This window comes from Molossus molossus, unplaced genomic scaffold (genome assembly GCF_014108415.1).
Source record: "Molossus molossus isolate mMolMol1 unplaced genomic scaffold, mMolMol1.p scaffold_m16_p_6, whole genome shotgun sequence".
NCBI lineage: Eukaryota > Metazoa > Chordata > Mammalia > Chiroptera > Molossidae > Molossus > Molossus molossus.
Window position 1 is genome coordinate 10,484,849 of NW_023425399.1, and position 15,486 is coordinate 10,500,334.

General features: G+C 45.0%; 1 protein-coding gene across 2 annotated transcripts in view; it reads right to left on the bottom strand.

Annotated features, from left to right (window-relative positions):
* NCOA3 (nuclear receptor coactivator 3) overlaps positions 1-1,505 on the bottom strand; it is a 117,390-nt gene extending 115,885 nt beyond the window's left edge. The window contains exon 1 of one of the 2 annotated variants that reach the window (XM_036244654.1): positions 1,401-1,505. The gene's annotated coding sequence lies outside the window, so the exon portion shown is untranslated. Of the gene's footprint in view, positions 1-426; positions 909-1,400 lie in introns of those variants that run through there. The other variant, XM_036244655.1, reaches the window with a different exon arrangement.
* Positions 1,506-15,486: the final 13,981 nt, after the last annotated feature.

Consider the following 15,486-nt stretch of genomic DNA (forward strand, 5'->3'; position numbering starts at 1 on the left):
TTCTAAATAAACAAGCAATAACTAGAACAAGCCGTTCACAAACTTATGGATTCCCATTTAACATTTTCGTTTAGGCAACATTCACGGAAGACCTATGATTTTCCCCCCCATTATCCTCTGAACAACCTGCTGCAACAAACACTGAAGCTCGCCTGCAGCCAGGGACCAGTTCCGAGGCCAGGCATTTAAATCAAGGGGATGCCGCGATCTCACTCAACGCAACTACCACTCTCATCTCATTCAACTCCATTTAAAACCACCGCAGCAAGCCAGCTGGTCCTCGCCTTCCTGTTTCTCTACGGTACAGGCTTAATAACAAAAACAGCTTGGCTCCGAGGCGCTGCTCGAAAACTGCAAAAAAAAAAAAAGACGTCTTCACATTCGGCAGGGGGAGGAAAAAGTTTTGACTGCGCCGGAACCGCATACCTTTCGTGTCACTCCATTTGGGACTCCCGACTGCCCTGCTCAGTGAGGTCTGGAGACGGGGCTCTCTTCTGCCTCTGACAACTGCTCTTTGGGTTAACTTTCCACCCGGAGTGCCCGCGAGCTGCCGGCGAAGCAGCTCAGCCTCCCCAACGCCTCGGATGGTGTTTTTGAAAGACATGCGCAAGGCGAGCAGCGTATTTAAATCACTACAAATTGCATCCGCGTCCGTAAGAAGGGGAGAGGGGGAGGAGGGGTGGGAGGGGGGACAGCAATGATAAAGACAGCCGGCCCCGAAATGTAGCCACCAACTTCCCACTGGCCCCTTCCCAGCCTTCACACCGGCGGTAGCAAGATGCCTCTTTACTGAGAAAACGGCGGAGAACCTACCCGTGGCCCAAATGGAAATTCCGCAGCTAATTCGTGCTAAAATATTAAAAATGCCCGAGTGCAGGAGTAAACACGGCAACAAAATCCGACCCTCGGCGGCCGCCGGGAGGCTGGGCGGGGGTGGGCGGGGGTCTGCGCGCTGCCCCCGCCCCTAATTCCTCCGAATAACTGCGAAGGAGCCACGGCAGCGGGAAGAGGGGGACGCGGGCAGCTTCCACAAGCCGCCCTCCAGGGCTGGGGCGGCGAGAGGGAGAGAAAACTTTAAGGGCAGGAGGGGGAAAAGTGGGCACCCGCGATCCCCCCAAACTCCTCGGGGTGACCCCCACCCCGCGGGGACCGCCTCGGACCTCCAAGCCGGCTGCCGCCCAGCTTGGACTTCCCTCCTCCGGCTGCCCCCTGGCTGCGGGGAAGCGGCGGGCCCCGACACCCCGAAACTCTCCAGCCGCGCCCCCCACTCGGCGCGCCCCTCAGCGCCTCTGGGAGCCGAAGCCGCCGGCTCGCGCGGCTGCCGCGGGCACTCGCCTTCTTCCCTCCGCCTCGCACTCCACCCCCTCGCCCGCTGCTGCTCCTCCTTTATCTCCACTCACCGCCCGCCGCCATTTTCCTCGCGGCTCCGCTTTAAGTCGGAAACTCGCTGCTCAGGCTGCAGCCGCCACAGCCGCCGCCGCCTCCGCCGCTGCCACCGACTCGGCCGCCGCGGCTGCCGCCGTCGCTGTGGAGGAGCTGAGGGGCCAGCGGCTGGAGCCGCGGCGCGGGGGCCGCCGGGATATGTAGTCCTGGGGCCACGCCCAGCACTACCGGTCCCAGGGGGCCTTGCGCGGCCTGGGCGCTGGGCCCCTGCCCCGCCCGGCTTCCGCGGCGCGAGGGCGTATCCTTGTGGGCCCTCCGCCGGCTTTCGCTCACTTACCACCTGGGAGCCGCGGCGGGGTTGGAACAAGTGGATGCAATCCTACCCCTTCCCTTAATTTTTTCATACTTGCTTTCGTCCAGTAATATCTAATACTTAGGGAGCGTTTATTGTGTGCAAGCGCTGCTCCTCAAAACGAGCATCCCTTAGGGATCACTGTTATCCTCATTGTCCAGAGGAGCAAACTGAGGCACAAGGTCAGAAGCCACGGGGCTGTTCATTAGATGCTAAAGTCACTGGGTGAAAGCTTGCTGGGCTATAGGACATTCACTATATATTCAGTCCCGAAGTGTCATGCCACGGAGTACCTCTTTCTCACAACAGGAGAACAGCTTGCTTGACTGTGGAGAGAGCTGCAGACACCACCTGAACCAAGTGGTCAATCACCAGTCACCATCACTTAGCATCACCAAGGGTCAAACTGACATGTGTCTCCTGATATGATGCAATGAGGAAGGCATAACGCCACCCCTGTAGTATTCTTGTCACACACAAAAAAAAGAAGCTAAACTGAACCTAACTATGAAAAAACAATCCGATAAATCCAGAATGTGGCACATGCTACAAAACACCTACCTTGGACTCTTAAAAATATCAAAGCATAAAAGAAGTGAAAACCAAAGGCAATATGTGAACCTTGATTGGATCCAAGTTTGGGGGATTTTTATGAAAAAAGGGATTTGGGGGAAATTTTAATATGAACTATATACTGTATTAGATAATAATATTGAATCAATATTAAATATCTTGAGCATGACATGAATAAAATAAATAACCACTTACTATCTCCACCACTATCATTTCCCACCTGGGCTACTGTAGTAGCTTCCTCACAGCTCCTCCCCCCCCCCCCCTTTTCCTCCTGGAGTCTGTTCTCAACATAGCAACCAGAAGGACCCTGGTGAAAACCAAGTCACTTAATGTCTCTCCAAAAATTTTTGCAGTTAAGCTTCACACAACCAGTCTCTCCCCTCCCCTTCCCTTTCTAAGCTCATCACCCACTTCTCTTCCACTCACTACTGTGAGTGACTCTTTGGGGTCCCTCCAGCATGCCTAGCGCTCTGGCCTCCGAGACCTCGCACTTGCTATTTCCTCTGCCTAGTTCACTTTTTTCCAGAAAATCCAAGTCTCTCACTTCCTCATCTCCCCATGGTCATTGTGCAAATGTCACTTCTTCAGGGGAACCTTCCCCAATTTCTCTTAAATTCCCACCCACTCCAATCCTAGCTTTTCCTGTCCCTGTCCCCTGTTTCATATTTCTTCATAGCACTTTTTTTTTTTTTGGTGCCCTTGACTGGGAATCAAACCTGCAACCCTTTATCCAGCACCAACACTCTAATAACGGCTGAACCAAACCATCCTGGGCGTAACACTTTTTATCATTGGAAACACCATATATTTTTGTTTACTTATGGTATTTATTATCTCTTTTTCTCACTAGAATGAAAGCGCCATGAAGATGGGATTTTTGTCTTGTTCTTGGATGTAGTCTTAGCATCCACTACAGAGCTTAGTGCTAGTGTGCGCTCATTCAGTATTTGCTGCATGGATGAATTCACTCCATCGAACAACAGATAATAATACTATGTTAAATGTTAGGAATCCAAAACTGAAATACTAAGGCTCTGTATAATCTTTCACCTGAACAACTACACCTGTCCTTAGGCTGCTTCACCCAGTAGTCTTCCTATAAGCCACTCCCCACACAATAGTTAGAGGGATCTTTGAAAAATCATACATTACGTCCCTTCTAACCTGAACATGTTCCAATGGCATCCCACTGCATTTGGGATAAAACCTAGACCCTAACTGATTTGGTCTCTGCTTTCTTATCTAATCTCCAGTAATATATCTTTTCTCACGTCTTACCCTTTGCCAAACACCAACATTCCTGATGGTTCCTGAACATACCAAGCAGGGCCTTTCACTTTGCTGTTCCCTTTGCTGTCTGAAATGTTCTTTCTTCCTGGCTTGCTCCCTATTGTCACCATTCAGATCTTTTCTGAAATGTCTCCTCCTCAGGCAGATCTTCTAAACACACACACATACACACACACACACACACACACACAGAGAGAGAGAGAGAGAGAGAGAGAGAGAGAGAGAGTCACATCACTCTGTTTTATTTTCTTCAGAATGATTAACACTATCTGAATTTTTTTTAATTGTCCATCTCCCTCTCTAGACTATAAGCTCCAAGAGGGCAGGGAATTTGTTTAGTTCACTGCAGTCTCTCCAGCACCTAGATTAGTGCCTGCCCTATAGCAGGCACTTAATAAATTTTGTGGAAGAAAAGAAGGAAAAAAAGGAGGAGAAAAAGAAGGAAAAAAGAAAGAAATGAAATCAATTTGTTAATTCTATTAATCTGTATATATGTTCACAGAAGGTGTAACTGACATTAATAAATATATATATACACACATGTGTGTATATATATATTTACAACTTGTTGGAGACCCAAGGGGTGTTAGAGAAGGCTTCCAGGAGGAAGCAACTTCTGTGCTGACTTTGGCAGTGTTTTGATGGAACCTGCACATCATCCCAAACTGAATGACATCTGGGAAACCCAACTCTAGACTTGAAATCTAAGCCAAATGAATGACACTATCTCCTAAATAGTCTCTGAAGATGCCTGCCATCATTCCCCTTCCCTGTTTGCATGAGCCACTCCTCCATCAAGAGGTAAATTTTATTTCCTCTTCCTTGAATTGGGATTGCTCTATGACAGTCTGACCAATGGAAAGGGTGGAAGTTATATGGTGGGATTGGCAGCTTCCAATGTCTTAAGATGATTGGCAGCTTCCACTTCCTTCCCCTTGGAATCCAGCTGCCATGCTATGGGAAGCCCAGGTCACATGGAGAGGCCACATGGAGGAAAATTAAAGCACCCCAGTCAACAGCACCAGCTAAAATTGCGGGAAAGGGCCAGTAGTAACTCCAAGCCTTCTTGAACACTTCAATGTGCCAACCTCCTGCACATCCAGTCCCTAGAGGCCTCAGGTAACTACAGCCCCCACCAACAAGATCTGGAACAAAAGAACCACCCATTGGACCCAATCAACCTACAATATCAGGAGAGATAATAAAATGGTGTTCTTTAAGGCACTAAGTTTTTCAGTGGTTTGTTATGCAGCAACTGACAACTGAAACACGCTACAAAACTGCGGACTTTTGTTAAACTGGGTTGAGAAGTTTCAATAGATAGGGAGAGTAGTCAGATTTTGAAATTACCCCAATAAAACTGGCTTGGCCTAGGAAACACTCTGTGAGGATGGGATTAGAAGGTCACCTAGCTAAAGCTTTCCAAAAATGAAGAGGTTCTATCTGCAATCTTTCTGATTGCATGAAGTCTCCGCTTCACGCTCCCAGGATGGGTGCTCGCTTCCTCAAGGGCAGCTGAACCAGTCAGGGTTCTTGGGTTGCAAGCAATAACAACAGACTCTGGAATGTAGCAAAATGATATGTAGGAACTAACGGAATCAAAGGGAAGCCCTGGCCAGTTTGGCTCAGCAGTTGGAGCGTTGGCCTGTAGTCCAGAGAGACCTGGGTTCGGTTCCTGCTAGGGACACGTACCTCGGTTGCAGTTTGTCCCCGGCCCTGGTCAGGATGTGTCCCTTTCACATCGATGTTTCTCTCTCCCTCTCTCCCTCCCACTCTATCTGAACAAAAAATGGAAAAATGTCCTCAGCTGAGGATAAAAAAAAAAAAAAAGAATCAAAGGGAAGACTGGAGGACTGGCCCCAGAAATGCCAGAAAACAGAGGAAAAGAAGATCTTGAACATTTTATCTGGGACCAACAGTAAATCTAGAGAAGATCAATCACATTCTGTTTTCTCAATACCTTATCTCAAGATTCAAATTCAAAAAAGGGCCCTGGCCAGTTTGGCTCAGCGGTTAGAGCGTCGGCCTGCGGTCCGGAGAGACCCGGGTTCGGTTCCCGCTAAGGGCACGTACTTCGGTTGCAGTTTGTCCCCGGCCCTGGTTGGTCGTGCGGGTGGCAGCCACTCGATGTGTCCCTTCACGTCGATGTTTCTGTCTGTCTCTCCCTTCCTCTCCCTCCCTCCCACTCTATCTGTACAAAAAATGGAAAAATATCCTCGGGTAAGGATTAAAAAAAAAACAAAAAAAACAAATTCAAAAAAGGAATTTGTCCAAATGATCTCGTTTGGGTCACATGTTATATATCCAAGTAACAGGCTACCAGAATGATAATAATGCTAACCAGCCTGCCTACAACTTAAACTTACTCTCAAATAATTCAGGTGGGAAAATAAATACACATGCAAGCAAATGTAGCAAACTTTTATCAATTAGTAAATCTAGGTACAGGGTACAACAGGTGTTTCATGCATTATTCTTGCAAGTTTCTGTTGTGGGTCTTTTATTATCTCCATTTTACAGATGAGTAAATGGAGGCATTAAACAAGTAACTTGCCCAAGGGTATGAGCTACTAAGTGCTAGAGTCAGGATATAAACCCAGGCTCACAAGCTCATATTCTTAACCATTATGCTTTACTGCCTCTCCACAGACACATAAACAATGAAGACATTTCATTTTCGCACATAACATGTCTAGAGGTAGGCAGTTCCAGAGTATGTTCATCAAGGACCTTCTGCTCTACCATCTTTAGCATATTGGTTTTCTGTCCTTAGTTTATAGCCTTGTGGATGCAAGATGGCTGCCACAGCTGAAGCATCACATCAAATCACAATCAAGTCCAAATGCAAGAAGCAGAAGAATGAACAGGTGTCAAGAAAGATACTGTATCTCTCCTTTTTTTTTTTTTTTTTAGATATAAAACTGTTACCAGAAATTTTCCCTTTCCCCTCACTGTTCCCCACCCCCAAAGCAAATTTCCCCCTACTCATTATAGTGGAGATATGGGCTGCATAGTTACCCCTAGCTGCAAGGGAATCTGGGAACAGAAACATTTACTCTTTCAGCCATGAGTGGATGAGTGGATGCTTCTCAATTGTCTGGGCCAGCCCAGAGGCTCTGCTTCTGTCCCTGTCCCTCTCACCGTCCCCTGAATTTTTCCCTCTTTTACTGTGTGGAAATATCACCTAGTGGTTAAGAGTGTGGGCTTTGGCCCTCCCTGCCTGACTTGTTCATCTGGTTCTGCTACTTATAAACCTGTATGATAATGACTGGTTACTTAAACTTTCTGTGCCTCCATTTCCTAAAATGGGAACCACAATAATACCTATTTCACAGGTCTATAATAGGGATTAAATAAAACAATACTGAAAGCCCTAGGAACGATGTCAAGCACAAAGTACACCCCCAATAAGTGTTAATAATGATTATGTATGGCAGTTTCTAACTTGGGGTTTGCAGGGATTAATATCCAAAGGTTACTAACAGTTTCCTCTTTTTCCCTCCATTTTGCCTCATTATAGTTATTACAGTGTGATATTTCCCTGCAAGTGAAAATAGATTGCTCAGGTGGACCTAAACCCTGGTGGCTAAAACTCTGTTTCGAAATACCTAATCTGAAAATGAGCTGGCACTGGCCCAGGGTCCACCCCCAGGCTCCACCCCCAGGCTGTACTCTGAACTATTCCATTCCCCGGGTAGGACACACAGCTGACGGGCGTCAGATACACAGACAGACAGAAGAGATCTGGAGCCAATGAATGCTTTATTTGTTGCTCTCCAAAGAATCACACTTAAGGCAAAGTTTGGGTAGTAAAAAGCAGCCTGAGTCCTGGCTCAGAAGTTAGGGCGCCGGCCCGCAGACCAGAAAGTCCCAGGTTCAGTCCCCGCTAAGGGCATGTACCTCAGTTACAGTTTGTCCCCACCCTGGTTGGGATCGGGCGGGTGGCAACCAGTCAATGTTCCTCTCTCACATCGATGTTTCTCTCTCTCTCTTCCACCCTCTCTCCCTCCTGCTCTATCTGAAGATAAATACAAAATGTCCTCCGGTGAGGATTGGAAAAAAAGTCAGCCCGAGCCTTTCAACCCAGAGTAACCAGGTTCTTACATTAAACCTAGATCAGGGGGTGTTAACCTGTGATTTTTGTGCCAGAGGTGGCACACAAGCCTTCTGGAATTGGCACCTGATCTGGGCTGCAACAGACTCACCCATCCCCATAACCTGCAAATGACTCTCCACAGCTGGAATTTTAAGCCCAGTCATTTTTTCTTTTTCTTTCTGAGAATTACTTATAAAATGCATTTGCTTTGGGGGAAAAATAATTTGCTACCAAATGCTTAAAAAGTACCCATTTCAGGAAGGCTACATTTTTTTTTAAAAGGTGTTAGCAAAGATGAGGAGAAATGGAACTTTCATACATTTCTGGTGGGACTGTGAAACGGTGCAGCCAATTTGGAAAACAGTCTGGCAGTTCTTCAAAATGGTAAACATAGAACTGCCATATGACCCAGCAATTTCATTCCTAGCTATATACCCAAGAGAATTTGAAACATATATCAAAACAAAAACCTGCACAGAAATGTTCACAGGGACATTATTCATAACATCCCAAAAGTGGAAACAACCCAAATGACCATCGACTGATGAGTGATTAAACAAATGTGGTATAGCCATAAAATGGAATATTATTATGCAATAAAAAGGAACGAAGTACTGATACATGCTATAACATGGATGAACCTTAAAAACATCAGTCCAGGGCAGCGGTTCTCAACCTGTGGGTTGCGACCCCTTTGGGGGTCAAACAACCTTTTCACAGGGGTCTCCTAAGACATAACAGTAGCAAAATTATAGTTATGAAGTAGCAACGAAAATAATTTTATTGTTGGGGGTCACCACAACATGAGGAACCGTATTAAACGGTCGTGGCATCAGGAAGGTTGAGAACCACTGGTTTAGGGAAAAGAAGCCAATTACATATGATATAATTCCATTTTTACGAAGTGTCCAGAATAGGCAAATCTACAGAAACAGAAAGAAGATTAGTAGGAGGATGAGGGGCTGGGAATGTTGGCTATGGGGGTGGACAGAGTTTCTTTCGGGGATGATGAAAATATTCTGAAATTAGATAGTGATGATGGTTGCGTGACTCTGGATATGCTAAAAAACACTGACGTGTACACTTCAAAAGGATGAATTGTATGGTTTGTGAATCATATCTCAACAGAGCTGTTATTATTATTTTTTTTAGTTCCCATTGCGATTAATGTGATTGTGAAATTATAATTTTCACAAATTATTCAGAGATATGAAAAGGAAAAATTTTAAAAGAATGGTAGAAATTCAAAAGGTATTAAAAAATAAAGTAGACAGTAAATAGTCTCTCCCCACTGCTGTTCCCTAATCCTCCTGTTTCCAGGGACAACACTGTCATTATTTTCTTACTTGTCTCCTAGGGATATTCTCTGCCTATACAACCTTATGCATGTGTTGTTTCTTGTACAAACAAGAGCATACTGTCCACAATGTTTTGCCCCTTGTTTTATCACTTAATAATGTATCATGGAAATTGTTCCACAAGGACCTTATGATAAGATTCATAGAAAGCTGTCCTGCTTTTTTTAAACAACTGTTCTAAGTCTGTGGGTGTTATTAATAAACACCCAGGTTGTTCCCTATCTTTACTGTTACAATGAATGTCCTTGTCCCTCTCAAAAGCAATGTGTTAACAGGTACAAGTAATCACAAAATCTAAAGAAGGAAGTGGAGATCTCTTTAATGAACTCTTTCTAAATGAGCTCAGTGATGTCAAGCTGAGGACCTTCCCAGCAGAAGCAGAGGGATAGGACCCGAGGGGGTCCCGGGGAGGAGACAGAGAAGTTGTCTGACACTGGCAGTGTTGGATCAAGGCAGCTCAGAGTCTTGAAATGGAAGAATCACCAAGGCCTGACGGAGTTTTATTGGTTCAGGTGTGAGAGATGGCCAAATCTGGTGTCTCCAAAAGGTAATCCTGGAGCTGGCTTCATGAGACCATGCTGTTTTCCAGTTGTGGTCTAGAAGTCAACGTCATGGAATTTGCCCACTATTTTTTAAAACTGTAATGGAATTTTACCAGATACCCAAGTGGATCTCACATAGTATGTATTATTTCTTAAATGTTTATCGCAAGTTTATATAGATGTGTGAATACTGAATCACAATGTGAAATATATTTGTCACTGTGATTCACAGTTAAATGCTTTGAGGCAAGGAGCAAGGAAGGCGCCTTGTTTGGCTTCCACATTCTATTTCATAACCTCAAACCTTTTTGCCAGGCTTAGTATATAGAACTGAGAACCAAAGAGCCCCTCCCCTTCAAGCACAAATTCAAGTGAGAAGTGGGACGTGCTACCAGTAGGAAGCCGTTGGTTAATGAGACGGCAGTTTTGAGGAACCAGTTTAATCCTCACCCCTTCTCCTCTAGAGCGGGACACATTTGAAGACTAGCTACTCTCCAGCAAAATCTTCCCACCTTGGCTTGGAGACTTTTTATTATTGTTATTGATTTTTAGAGAGGGAGAAGGGGAGAGGGAGAGGGAGAGAGAAACATTGATCAGCTGCGTCCCACTCACCCTCTACTGGGGATTGAACCCACAACAAGGGCATGTACCCTGGCTGGGAATCGAACCAGTGACCTCTTGGTGCATGGGGCTTTGGTCAATCCACTGAGCCACACCCAGGGCAGTTTGGTGACTTTCATTACACTTTGCTCCCTTCCTACTCTTTTCCTTCCTTCCTTTGTTTTCTCTTTCTTCCTAAATTCTACAAAGGCTGTACAAATTAAAGTCCCTCTGCCATTCAAGTCCTCTTCCAGAGGCAACCACTATTCCCAATATCTTAGGTGTTACTTAAGAGATGCATTTACAAATAAACACACATATGTACATATGCATACATTTTTGTAACACAAATGATGCCATACTCTACGCACTGCTTTGCCCTGACGTTTGTTAATTACAGTATCTGGGAGACCTTTTCATACTAGTCCATGTCAAACGGTTTCATTATGTTTTTCTGGCTGCATGGTATCCCATCACATGGAGTCTCAGAGCTTTTAAAGGTTGGCTAACCTCAGACCTAGAATTACAGTTTCTTTTTTAAATGAAGTTAGGTTTTAAAGTGATGAGAGTGAGGTTTTTTTTGTTGTTGTTAATCTTCCCTGAGGATATTTTTCCATTGATTTTAGATAGAGTGGAAGGGAAGGAGGGAGGGAGGGAAAGAGGGAGAAACATCTATGTGAGAGAGACACATCTATCATTTGCCTTCTGCACGACCCCAACCAGGGCCAGGGATTCAACCTGCAACCCAGGCACATGCCTTGATCAGGAATCGAACCCACAACTCTTTGGTCCACAGGCTGACGCTCTAACCACTAAGCAGAACCAGCCAGGGCAACAGTGAGCTTATTCAAAAGGATAAATCCTCTTCTAATTATTTAGTAATTACAGAGTAGAAACATCAGAGGAATGGATGTGTTGAGGCATGAAAACAATATGTATGCTAGGGGTGAATCTATCAGCCAAGTTAAGATTCTAGGTTAAAACACACACACACACACACACAGAAAAACCAGAAACAGAAACAAACACCCACTACCTATTATCAGTCAACTGGATTGCAGAGGCTAAGAATAAGTCACTGAACATGTCAATCATGATGCATGCCCCACCCACAGGCCCTTCTGAAAGAAGGTCAGAGGTCTTTGGTACCATGTGACTGGCCACTTCTGCTCACACCACAGCTGATTGGGTCAGATACAGGCATCAGCTCCTAGGGCAGCCAATGCAGGGGCTGGGAGTGATTTCTGAGGTGGCTGGGCACAAACAGTGGGCCAGAAGGAAACAGGTTGACTTGTCAGATTTCCATTGGGGGTGAATTTACATTGAAACCTGTATAGTGAATCAGCTGGTCAATGAAAGGATTTGAAACTGCAGGGATAAAGGACATGAGATAGAAGATAGGAAGGACTAGCATGGGGCATGGAAAACAGAAACTCTGAATAGTTAGAGCCAGGAGGTAGAGAAAAGATACTAAAAAAGAAAAGGCAGTTTATTCCCAGCAATTGCAGAGTTCGATAACCTGAAACATCCTCCCCTTCACGACAAAAACATCTGAAACTTCTGGGAAAGATAAATATTCTTTCAAACGGGCAACTTAGTTCACAAGAAAGCAAGGGAAATCCCCAGCAGCCAGAAAACAAAAATGGAACCGAAAACCAAATCAGCAAGTGTGAACTGGTAGGGTGACAGCCAGAGGAAGGAGGGGCTGTGGGCCCCAGAAAGCAAGGGTCTTGGCTTGAAATGCAAATTCAAGGACAGAAAATGAGGCCTTGAACTCATGTAATCTGAAATTACAACGCCCAGAAAAAATCTTCCTTGAGCTAGAAATCAGTGGACAACATAAGGGTGAGATTAGACCCCTAAAACTGCAGCAGATAGAATTAGGACAAAAACTATGGGAGAGATGGAGTGTATATCTATACAATATGATAAAAGAACAATAGATTTCATGTACATAATATATATAAAGACCAAACGCATTTGACCAAGATCCAAGCAGAGTATAGGGTGAGGGAAGCTAGTAAGTAGGTAGTGTCAGGAAGGGAAACAGGACGACCCATAGAAACCCCAAAATAGAGAAAGGCACTGTGCTCTGACTTCGCCAGCCATCGAGTGCTGTGCTGTGACAATGTGGCAAGGCCAGCAGCGCTCTCTCATGACTTTCCAGTGCCTGTGAGGCCTTCTGCGTTCATTCATCTTTTTTGCCAAGTCCTTACTGAGCGCTGCGTTTATTTCCTGTGGCTGCTGTAACAAAGCCACAAATGTAGTGGCTCAAAGCAGCACGAAGTTATCGTTGCGGTGTGGGATGTGGTAAGTCTGGAATGGGTGTTATGGGGCTAAAAGGAAAGACTGTGTTCCTTCTGGAGACTCTAAGGAAATCCACGCCCCTGCCCTTACGGCTTCTACAGGCTGCCCACGTTCCTTGGCTCGCGGCCCCTTCCACCTGCAAAACTGGCACTCGGGCCACTCCCGCCTCTGCGTCCGCTGTGGCATCCTCTCCGACCCCGACCCTCCGACTTCCCAGTTACAAGGACCCCTGTGGTTACACTGGGCCCCCTCAGATAATTCCAGCTAATCTCTTCATCTCAAAATCCTTAACGTAACCACACCTGCAAAGTCCCTTTTCTCGGGTAAGGTGACATACTCTAGGCACTAGTTCGAGGATAGAACAATCCAGTCTTGTTCCCACAAAGCTCAAGTTCTGTAGGGTGAAGAGAAGGAGGAGGGGGGTGAAGTATCTCAAAGTAAACACCTAAAGAAACAAAATAATAAGAGAAAGGGATCGGTGCTACGAAAGAAAGAAGACGGGATGAAAGAACAGAGGCCGGAGAGGCTACTTTAGAAGGTCAGGTCAGGCTCCTGGAGATGACATTTGAGATGACACATGAGTGATGACAAGAGAGCAACCCTCATCCAGCCAGTGTGGCTCAGCGGTTGAGCGTGGACCCATGCACCGAAAGGTCACCAGTTTGATTCCCGGTCAGGACACATGCCCAGGTTGTAGGCCTGATGCCCAGTGAGGTGTATGCAGGAGGTGACCAATCGATGTTCTCTCTCATCGATGTTTCCATCTCTCTCTCCCCGTCACTTCTTCTCTCTCTAGAATCAATAAAGAAGAAAAAAGAGAGAGAGAGAGCAACCCTCAAAATATCTGAGGAAGAGGCCCAGGGAACAAAGGTGGGGACTCACCTGGGGTATTCCGGGAGCAGCAGGAAGGCAGAATGACCCTGATTCTGCTCCTCCTGCCAGGCCTCTTTATTTGGTTTCTATAAGGATAATGCTACAGGTTGATTCCCACGAATATCCTTACCACAAGTCCACCCTTTCCTTAAGCAGATGGACTGAGTCTTCATATCTTGCAACCGAAAGCTCCAAACTAACATAGGACACAAAGGATAGGAGACATCATGTACAATGGTGCAGCTCCTAAAAAGGTTCAACCTAGAGTTACCACGTGACTCAGCAATTCCAATCCCCAACAGATACCCAAGAGAACTGAAATCATAGGTCCACACAAAAACTTATAGGTGAATGTTCATAGCATCATTCTTCATAAGAGCCAAAAAGTAAAAACAACCTGAATGTCCATCAAGTCATGAATGGATAAACAAAATATGATGTATCCATCAATGGAGTATTATTATCCGGTCACTGTAAGGAATGAAGGAATGATACATGCTTTATGGGTGAACCTTGAAACATTACGCTAAGTGAAAGAAGCAGTCACAAAAGAGTACATAGTACATGATTCCACTGACATGAAATATCAAGACAGGCAAAACCATAGGAACAGAAAGTAGTACAAATGGGGTAGGGAGAGATGGAGAGTGACTTCTAATAGGTACAGGGTTTCTTTTGGGGATGACGAAACTGTTGTAACATTGGTTATGGTGATGGTTGCATGGCTCTGTAAATACACTAAAAACCATCAAATTGTCTACTTTTTAATTCTTTAAACATATTTTTTACTGTACACTTTAAATAGGTGAATTGGCCCTGGCTGGTTTGGCTCAGTGGTTGGAGCATCGGCCTGTGGACTCGGTTGCAGTTTGTCCCCAGCCACAGTTTGTCCCCGGCCCCAGTTGGGGTTGTATGGGTGGCAACCACTCGATATGTCTCTCTCACATCAATGTTTCTCTCTCTCTCTTCCTTCCTCTCTCCCTCCCGCTCTATCTGAAGATAAATGCAAAAATGTCCTCGAGTGAGGATAAAAAAAGAATAATAATAATAAATAAATAAATAGGTGAAATGTATGGTATGTGAATGATATTTCAATAGAAGCTGTTATTTAAAACATACGATGAGATACAGTCCTTGCCCTCAAAGAACTGCAACTTTAGTTATGGACAAAAATCAAATGCCAATTGCCCCATAGAGATAAGTTACATAAAATACGTTACAAAGGAAAGGTTAGCTATCATGCTAGGTCACATGAGTGACACTATGTGCCAGATGGTGTCCCAGGCACACACGATGCAGCTCCTATTATCAAAGCCTCCAGTCCAAATGACTTGACTAAATTCCCAGATGAGCGTCCTGGGGAAATTCTATTCCTCATTCTGGGCCTCAGTTGGCCCACTTGTGAAATGAACTGTTCAAATGCAGTGTTTCCCCATAGGCAGGTGAAATGTTCTTGATAAAATATTCAGACAACTTAAAACAGCACTGTGCGAACACCACGCCCTTTTCTATCATCCTCTAATTCTTTTTTGTTTGTTTGTTTTAAATGGCAGGGTTTTTTTCATTGTTTTTATTAACCCTCACCTGAAAACGTGCTTATTGATTTTAGGGAGAGGGGATGGGAGAGAAACATCGATGTGAGAGAGAAACATTAATTGATTGTCTTTCTATACGTGCCCCGGCCAGGGATTGAACCCACAACCTTTTGATTTACAGAACAATGTTCCAACCAATTGAGCCACACCAGCCAGGGCAGTCATCCTCTAGTTCTTCTACTTTTAGTAGGAACTCTCAGTTTCCTTTTTGAACACAGGACAAGCCATCCCGAATCCTAAAGCTTTTGGCAAGCACAGTATCTAGCCAAAATGAAATCACTGGGTTGTTTCCCTGTCTTTATTCTTGCTCTACCTGTCCCTGATGACAAAGGAGACCGCTTACATGTTGATATAACATTTCCTTTTGAAATAAAATTGCTCTGCCTAAAAACAGGTGAATTGATTTCAAGAGGAATACTAACTAAAGAAATAAATAGGTGGTACAAACATATGGCAAAAATCATAAAGATAGAACAGGAATGAGTGAAACCAAGTTTCATTCACTCTGCACGTT